General features: G+C 37.9%; 1 long non-coding RNA gene across 1 annotated transcript in view; it reads left to right on the top strand.

Moving 5' to 3' along the window:
* The first annotated feature begins 572 nt into the window (after nucleotides 1-572).
* The window catches only part of LOC140731454 (uncharacterized), a 31,815-nt gene continuing 22,861 nt past the window's right edge, over nucleotides 573-9,526 (top strand). The window contains exon 1 of the long non-coding RNA XR_012099837.1: nucleotides 573-728. This is a non-coding gene — a long non-coding RNA (uncharacterized lncRNA). The remainder of the gene's footprint in view (nucleotides 729-9,526) is intronic.

Here is a 9,526-nt window from a genome sequence, read left to right as displayed (position 1 = left end):
TATTTTGGGTGCGAACAGAAATATTCAAAAGTTAATGTTGGAAGGTTCACTGTGACATAGAAGGCAGTAAATGATTCTTTCCAAATAGAGCAATTCTGAGGAAGAATGGACTCAAGTTAGAATAATGTGTTTCCTTAAATAGTTAACCTTAGCTAGTTGCTGGAGGCATAAGACCTGCTGAGGGACAACAATAATTAATTATGCAAAATGAGATGAGGGGTGAGATGAGATGGTGCTATGTGGCTCTAAGTATTTAGAGTGGAAATATGGATGCTCATTCTATTAGATCTATAGAATGTCAATGCAACCAGAAAATATCCTTCATAATTGAGTGAAATCATTTTCCCTGGAATCATTAATTTTAAGTCTGAGATTATTCATGTACAAAGAAATGTTTGCTTTCAAAACCCTGAATGTTAGTTTACTTCTTGGCAATGCTTTGCCAGATTGCTAGCTGAACGGCAATGCTTTGAATTGTGCTGAGTCAGGTTAGCTCATTTACCTCAGGCATTGCGGGTCAGGCCTGTGCACTTTGAAGCTGATGCAATTCCTGCTAATACCTATGCCAGAAAAAAAAGAAAAGAAATCCACCGTTTTCATATTTTGATTCCTATCCACTGATTATTGTATGTATGTATTTCATATATGGACAGGATTCGTCAGAGCTTTTACCAGCTGAAGGTGGACACGTGTACGTGTGTGACATACATCATGAGACCAGCATGTAGGTGAGTGCCTAAGTTTGTGCACATTTACAGCTTGACAGCAATATATTGAATATGGAGATTGAAGTAATGATCAGTTAATAATGTGATTTTGCACCAGCTTTCTGTTTTGAAGCCCAGTGCTTCTAACCTTGTACTGCAGAGCACAAATTGAACAGTGGGAAGGATCTGCCTCTGGAAAATCCCCCTTTGCTCTTCATGTGAAAGTGTGTCATTCCCCATAATGGCTTCACCCTAATAAGACAATAAGACCTTAAGATATAGGAACAGCCTTGGGCCATTCAGCCCTTAGAGTCTGCTCTACCATTCCATCATGGCTGGTTTATTATCCCTCTCAACCCCATTCTCAAGTTTTCTCTCTGTAACATTTGATACACTGACTAATCAACCTCTGCTTTAAATATACCCAATCACTTGGCCTCCACAGCCTGTGGGAGCAATAAATTTCACAGACTCACCACCCTCTGGCTAAGGAAATATCATCTCCACATCCACTCTATCTTAGCCTTTCAATATTTGATAGGTTTCAGTGAGAATCCCCACTCATTCTTCTAAACTCCAGCAAGTACAGACCCTGAGCTATCAAATCCTCCTCATATGTTAATCCTTGTATTCTCAGAATCATTCTCGTGACCTCCTCTGGACCCCCTCCAATGCCAGCACATCGTTTCTTAGATATGGGTCCAAAACTGCTTGCTATACTCCAAGTGTGGTCTGCCTTAGAAAGTCTCAACATTACATCCTTGTCCTCATATGCTAATCCTCTCAAAATGAATGCTAACATTGCAGTTGCCTTCCTCACCATTGACTCCACCAGGAAGTTAGCCTGTGGAGAATCCTGCACAAGGATTCTCAAATCCCAATGCACCTCTGATTTATGAATTTTATCCCTATTTATTCATTTCTATTATGCCTTTATTCATTCTAGCAAAATGCATAACCATACACTTCCCTGCACTGTATTCCATCTGTCATTTTTTTGCCCATTTTCACAATCTGTCTAAGTCTTTCTGCACATTCCCTGCTTCATCAATATTACCTGCAGTTCCACTGATTTTTGTATCATCAATTCCATCATCTAAGTTATGGACATCTAACATGCAAAGAAGTGGTCCCAACACCTAACTCGTGCAGAGTATCTCTGGTCACTGGCAGCCAACCAGAAAAGGCCCCCTTTATTCCCAGACCTTTCCTCCTGCCAGTCCGCCAATCTTCTCTCCACACTAGCATCTTTTCTGTAATACCATGGGCTTTTATCTTGTTAAGTAACCTCATGTGCAGCACCTTGTTAAAGGTCTTCTGAAAATCGAAGCAAACAACATCCGCTGACTCTACTTTGTCTATCCTGTCTGTTATTTCCACAAAGAATTTCAACAGATTTGTCTGGCAAGATTTTCCTTCAAGGCAAGTATGCTAAATGTGATCCATTTCATTATGTGTCTCCAAGTACCCCAAAACCTCATCCTAAACAATTGCCTCCAAAATATTCCCAGACACTGAAGTCAGGCTAACTGGACTATAATTTTCATTAACTGCCTCCCTCTATTCTTAAAGAGTGCAGTGGCATTTGAAAGTTTTCAGTCTTTTGGAACCATTCCAGAATAAAGTCATTTTGAAAGATTATTACTAATGCGTCCACGATTTCTTCAGCTGCCTCTTTCAGAACCCTGGGATTTAATCCATTTTAAAATTTCATTTATTTAAAAATATAGTGTGGAATAGTCTCTTTGGTCCCTTCAAGCCACGTCATCCAGCAACCCTTGAAAATCCTTATTTTAACCCTAACCTAATCATGGGATAATTTACAACGACCACTTAACCTACCCAGTATTCCTTTAGGCTATGGAAGGAAACTGTAGGACCTGGAGAAAACCCATGCATTCCATGGGGAGGAGAACTCTTACAGAGAAAGCTGGGATTGAACTCTGAAGTCCAACATATTGCTGTAGGAGCATTATGCTAATGGTTAAGCTGACCATAGTGCCCAGAACCAAGTGATTCTTGAAAGATCATTACTAATGCCTCCCCAATCTCTTCAGTGACATCTTTCAGAACTCTGGGGTTTAGTCCACCTGTTTGGTTTTTAAAATCATTCCAATCCTCTAGCTTCCCACAAAGTTTTGCTATTTTATATGCCCTCTCCTTTCCTTTTATGGTATCTTTGACTTCCCTTGATAGCCACGGTTGCCTCATTCTCTGTTTGAAATACTACTTCATCTTTCAAATGTATCTATCCTGTGCCTCTGAATTGCTCTCTGAAACTCCAGACATTGCCTTTCTGCCATCAACCCTGACATTGTCCCTTCCAATCAACTTTGTCTAGCTCCTCTTTCATGTCTCTGTAATTCATTTTACTGCACTGTAATACTGATACATCTGACTTTAGTTTCTCCCTCTCAAACTGCAGAGTGAACTCCTTCATAACACGATCTCTGTCTCCTAAGGGTTCCTTTACCTTAAACTCCATAATCAAATCTGGCTCATGACACACTAAATCCAGAATTACCTTATCCCTAGTGGGCTCAACAATAAGTGCTCTAAAAAGCCATCTTGTAGTTATTTTAAAAATTCCTATTCTTAGGATCTTGCACCAAAATGATTTTCCCAATGTACCTGCATATTGAAATCCCCCATGACTATTGTAACACTGCCCTTTTGACATGCCTTTTCTATCTCCCATTGTAACTTGTATCCCACATCATAGCTAATGTTCAGAGGCCTATATATAACTCTCATATAGATCATTTTATCTTTTCAGTTTCATATCTATACCCACAGAGATTCTGCATTTTGTGACCCATGACACCTCTTTCTAAGGATTTGGTTTTAATTTTAACCAATAGAGCCACCCCACCCCCTCTGCCTACCTACCTGCCCTATCAATACATTGTATATCCTTAGATGTTAAACTTCCAACTGTTATCTTCTTTCAGCTACAACTCAGTGATGCCTACAATGTTATACCTGCCAAACTCTAACTGTACTACAAGACCATGTATGTTATTCCATAAACTATGCACATTCAAATACAGGTACTATGGTTATACTCTTTTTTTTTCTGGATTCCCCAAACAGTGAGAACTGTTTCTTGAAGCAAAATTCCTTCAATCATCTTAAAATCCTTAATTAGATTATCTTTTTCACCAAAAGGAACATACAGCAGATCTCCGATACCAATACTAGCAATAGATTTTTTTCCCATTACTACTTCATCTTTGAATGTGCAATCAAAATCGAAGGGTTACTAATACTGAAGCACAGTTGCGATGTGCCTCTCAGTGAATTGTGGAAAAGTAAATCATGAAAATAGTCTTGAGACTAATGTAACATTTCAACTTGTGGACTGTTTGATTCAGCAGTGTTCAAAATTTTCTCCAGCACTGTATGAATTTTTCAAAGAAAATAAGCATCCTCCATATTCTATTTATTCAATGCTTCCTATAAAATGAACGATGAAAGATGGTGCTGAAGAGTAGGCATTTTTTCCGAAGTTTGGCTGTGCCTGTGAATTCTCTCTGAATTTCTAAAGGTATTTAGATGTGTCACATCAGTCACAACAGAATGTGGTGCACCAGATCCCGGTTACTTTCTAATTACTTTTGGGATAATGTATGCGACTATTTTCATAAGACAGCACTGATGTTGTGAGATTACGTACCTTATATTTTTCTGGCAATGGTGAATGCTGGCAAAACTTCATTCATAATCATGTTAATTTAGCAATGTGCATGTTTATATGCTACATGCTACAGAGAAAGAAGAAGAGTCAGAGTTAATTTCTGGACAAACTTTTTGAATAGGAGGAGCATGGGTTGTTTAAAAGGTGTTGTCCATTTCTATAAAATGACCTAGTTAAATATTTATTGTATTTTTGTTGCTATCAGGTCAGAATGCATTTCCATGATGGTGGGCTGCAACATTGGAGGCTCGTGAGAAGCTCAGAACTATTTTTATAACAAAAGTTACCAAGAATTCATAGTTAGTGAAAAGGGTGCTCAGTTGAGAGAGAGAGAGAGAGAGAGAAACATCTTCTGGAGATCACATTGTACAAAAAGGTGCAGGAAGTATTTTGGGCATGTTGCTGGCAATACTTTTTTTTAAAAAAAGAAGCATATAGTAAGGAGAGACGCAGACAAATGTTGGTTTCTTCTAGTGGTGCAGGTTCCAACAACCATGTAACAGGATCCTAGCTTGGTATCGATCCAGTGTGATAGCATATGGTAGACATGCAGCCAAATAGTGAAACATGAGGCATGGCCTCCCTTCATCAGATTCAATTGTATATTAGATGATTATATTTTTGCCTTATACATGAGTGTAACTTGTCAAATAAGTAGAAACTATAAAAGGATTAATATTCGCTCTTTATTGAATTGGCAGCATCTAATGCAGAGGAGAAAACAAAAATAAAAACACTAAACACTAAGTACACTGCAGATGCTGTGGTCAAATCAACACATACAAATAAGCTGGATGAACTCAGCAGGTCGGGCAGTATCTATTAAAACGAGCAGTCAACGTCTCGGCCCGAAACGTTGACCGCTCGTTTCAACGGATGCTGCCCGTTCTGCTGAGTTCATCCAGCTTGTTTGTAAAATAAAAACACTGCTGTATTTGGTTGATCAGCAAGGCGGTAAGTGCCTACTGAACAATTAATAATAACTTTGTTTATATACCACCTTTCATACATGAAGATGCAGTCTCAAAGTGCTTTACATAGATTGTAAAATTAAGTCAATATAATCATAATGAAATGAGATAAATTAAAAATCATAGATCAAATCACATATTGTATAGAATAAAATGCAATCGAATATACCAAATTACATAAAAATAATCAACATCAACAGGCATTATGGAATCCTCTGAGTAGGCCAAATTTTAAAAAGCATGTTTTTAGAAGTGTTTTGAAATGTTCCACAGTACTAGCCTGGCATATCTCAGTCGAGTATTCAGGATTTTTGGTTAATAAGAGCAAAAGCTACACCACCAGTTCTTATATGCTTGGCTCTAGGACACGAAGCAAGCCAGTACTTGTGGATCTAAGATTACAATTAGGGTTGTAAGGGAATAGACACTCCAAAATATATGGAGGAGCTAGATTATCCAGAGCCTTATATACAATTAAGAGCATTTTAAAATGAATCCTGAAGGATACAGGCAGCCAGTGTATTTATGCCAAAATGAGTAAAATGTGCTCAGATTTTCTTTTTTTTTGGTTAAGATTCTTGCTGCTGAATTTTGAATAAGCTGTCCCGATTAATATCTTTAGGCAGCCTGAAAGGAGTGCATTACAGTATCTTTTGGCTAAAAACATGTACCATTTTTTCTGTATCTTGAGATGTTATAAGATATCAAACTCTGACAATGTTCCTAAAATGAAAGAACACAGTCTTAATAATATGGTTAATACACAATTTGAAATTTAGCATCCAGTCAATAATAATGCCCAAATTCTTTATTTCTGGCTTGATTTGTAAGACCAAATGATCAAGGATTCACATTTTTCTTTGTTACGAATAACCAAAATTTCTGTTTTTTTTTCTTACTTAGTTTAAGACAGATCAATTTTATTGACTGGAAGAAGGAACAAGCAGTGAGTGACCACCATACTACATCCTGGAGACTGAGAGCCGGGCTCAGACCTCCATCACCTTTATACAGGGGTCTGTGGGAGGAGCCACAGGAGCAGTCATCAGGGGGCGTGTCCAGACAGGTATATGTAGTTCACCACAAGAGGGCTTAGAGCATCAGAGTTATCTGGCATAATAGGCAAGTACAGTTCTATGTAATCTGCATAGCTGTGGTAATTGACCTTCTGTTTAGAGATAATCTGACCTAAAAGGAGCATGTAAAATGTAGAACAACATCAGTCCAAGAATTGATCCTTGCTGCACACCAAACATAATATCATGGATTTTCGATGCAAGATCACTACAGTTAACAAAGTATTTTCTTCTCATTACATAAGATAGAAACCAGTTTAAGGCAGTACCAGGAAGATCTACCTATTGACTAAGGTTTTTTTCAGAGAATGCTTCGCTCAAATCTAAAAGACCAAGAACTGACTTGTTACCACCATCACTATTATGTCGTAAGTCATTAACTACTTAAAGCAATGCATTTTTCTGTTCTATGATTTGATCTAAAACCTGACTGATGCTTGTCAAGAATTAAATTTTTATTCAAGCAGTTACTTAATTGTCAAAAAACATTTTTACTAAAATTTTACTTCAAATAGGCAGGTTGGAAATAGATCTAAAATTGTCAAAGACAGTGCAGTCTAGATTATTTTACTTAAAGCAGGGGTTTAACTACTGCAGTTTTTAAGGAATTTGGAAAAATACCAGAAACTAGTGAGCAATTAACGATGTCAAGTACACTGTGATTATCACATCAGAAACTTCTTTTAAAAAAGCCTGTGGAAATAGGATCAAGGACACAAGTGGATGGTTTTAGCTGAATAATTACCTCTTGAAGTTCTGGTAAACTTGTTTAGTAAAGGAGTTTAGTTACAGTGTTGAACTTGTTGATGTTCAGCAAGGTTTATTCTTGAGATCTGTATTATATTCCATCTTAGAGTTTTTTTCCTGTAAAAATGCAGCAAATCTCTCACTTTTTACCTCAGATGCATTCAGCAGCCATTCCACCAATGGAGCTGGGTTTAATAGACAGTCGATAGATGAAAACAATACTCTTGGATTACCTGCACTGTCATTAATAATTTTAGAAAAGTCTGACTGTCTCGTGGGATGAATTAGTTATATAAACCCTCAATATTTTATAGTGAACTGTTAGTTTAGTCTTCCTCCATTCATGCTCAACCTTATGACGGTCTCTTTTGAGTTTACAGATGCTTGAATTTTCCATGGTATTATAACAGTAGATGATTTACTGGCATGTTTTTCAGTGCTCCCAATGAGAAGCTTAAATCTTAAACTTCTGAGAGATAATGATAGATTCAAGTTTTTAAGTGACATCAGGCAAATGGAGAGACAATTTGACACCATTTAATTGAAGTGAAGTTTCAAGCTGCAGTTGGAGATATGAGGGATTTGTTCATCCATGACAGGTTGTGTTTGGGTTGAAAATGTAGAATGTTGACAGCAACAGACTTAAGTTTTGGAGAGAGTGTCAAATCCTACTGGGTTTCAGAGTTGTCAAAAGCCAGAGCTGATGAGTTGAATAGTAGGAAGCACAATTATGTCTAGTCAGCCTGATGGAAGCAAAGAACAGCAACAGTATAAACTATAATTATAGTGGGAAACAGAATGAACACCGAAGGAGAAACATTTAGGTTATGGAATGGCGTGCCACAAATGCAAAAAGGAAAATCACTTTTCATTCCAGTGTGGTAGAGAAAGGAAATTAGCAAGCGGAATAGCTCTAGTAGGAATTCAAGGTCTGCTCAAAATGTTGCACAAGCTGACTACAATTCCTGCAAGATGTGTGACAGAGATAAAGATGAGATCAAAATCATCAGATTGACAACAGGCAGAAAGGAAATGGAACAAGCAAGCAGATTTCAGGAATCTTCAGGGTATTATTTCTGATTTAATCACAAATCTTCAGCCAACACAGACACAGAGTGAAGAAAGTTCGGAGCAGAGTTAGGCTATCTGTCCCTTCAAGGCTGCTTTACCTTATCAGCTTGAACATGCATTTCTGACATTGGAAGCATGTGATGGCGCTAGAGAGGGAGATTCACTTAGATGTTGCGTGGGATGAAGCAGTTCATTTGTGAGGAGAGACTGGAGAAGAAATGTAGGTCTGTTTCCTCTGAAGTGGAAGAGGTTAGGAGGGGACTTGATTGATGAGGGGCATTGATTGGGTAGAATGCAGGAAACTTTCCCCATATCAGAAATATATAAAACAAGATTCAGAATAAGGCAGATAAACTTAGAGAGGGCATGAAGGGGTCCTTCTTTACCCAGAGTGGTAAGTACCTGGGACTCACTACCTAAGAGAGTATTTGAAGCTGGGTTGCTGGCAGCACTTAACAAGTGTCTAGGTGAACACTTGTATTACTTGGTAAAGAAGGCTAAGGCCCAAATGCTGGGCATCATATTAACATGGAAGTGAGCCTTTTGGTTTGCATGGATTAATTGGGCTGAATGGCTTGTTCCATGCTATATGAATCAATAATTCCATGAAGTACCCCATATAATTGCAGTAACATGATCAATTAAAAACTATAGTAGCAAAAAATGGTAAAAGTTAGTGTGGGGCAAATTCTAGAATCTATTATGAATATTCTTAGTAGCACTGCACATGGAGATGAGTGACAGGTTTAAATGTCACATGAATTTATCAATAAGAACTCATGTTTTACTGACTTACTGGACAGAGTGTAGAGACCTGCAGAGATGGGGATGAGGGAGTCAGTAAGCTCTCAGTCAGTCCCATTTAAAAGATTGACGTGAAAGATTAATGCATAAGGCCAAGGGATTGGGGTAAGATACTGGCAAGGATCAAGAACTGGTTGGCTGGTAGAAAAAGTGAGAGCAAATATTTTTGTTGAACACTAGGTAATAACTTGTTGGATACTGCGGAGATCAGTACTGGACTGCGAACTATTCATTACATACAGTATATTAACGATGAGGAAACAAAGCTTAATATCTTCATGTCTGAAGAATTCTAGGTTGAATAGCAATAAAAATGAGCCAACCTCATATATCAATTTTGCAAGCACCTCCATCAGCAACCTGCTTCAAAAGTCACAGTCCATGGCTTAGTTTTGAATGATTACCTATTATTCTCCCTGAAAGGTAGGGAGTCTTTCCTAATTTGAGCAGGCA

The sequence above is a fragment of the Hemitrygon akajei genome, chromosome 8 (assembly GCF_048418815.1).
Source record: "Hemitrygon akajei chromosome 8, sHemAka1.3, whole genome shotgun sequence".
NCBI classification, from domain to species: Eukaryota; Metazoa; Chordata; class Chondrichthyes; order Myliobatiformes; family Dasyatidae; genus Hemitrygon; species Hemitrygon akajei.
This window is presented reverse-complemented; position numbering and strand designations above follow the sequence as displayed.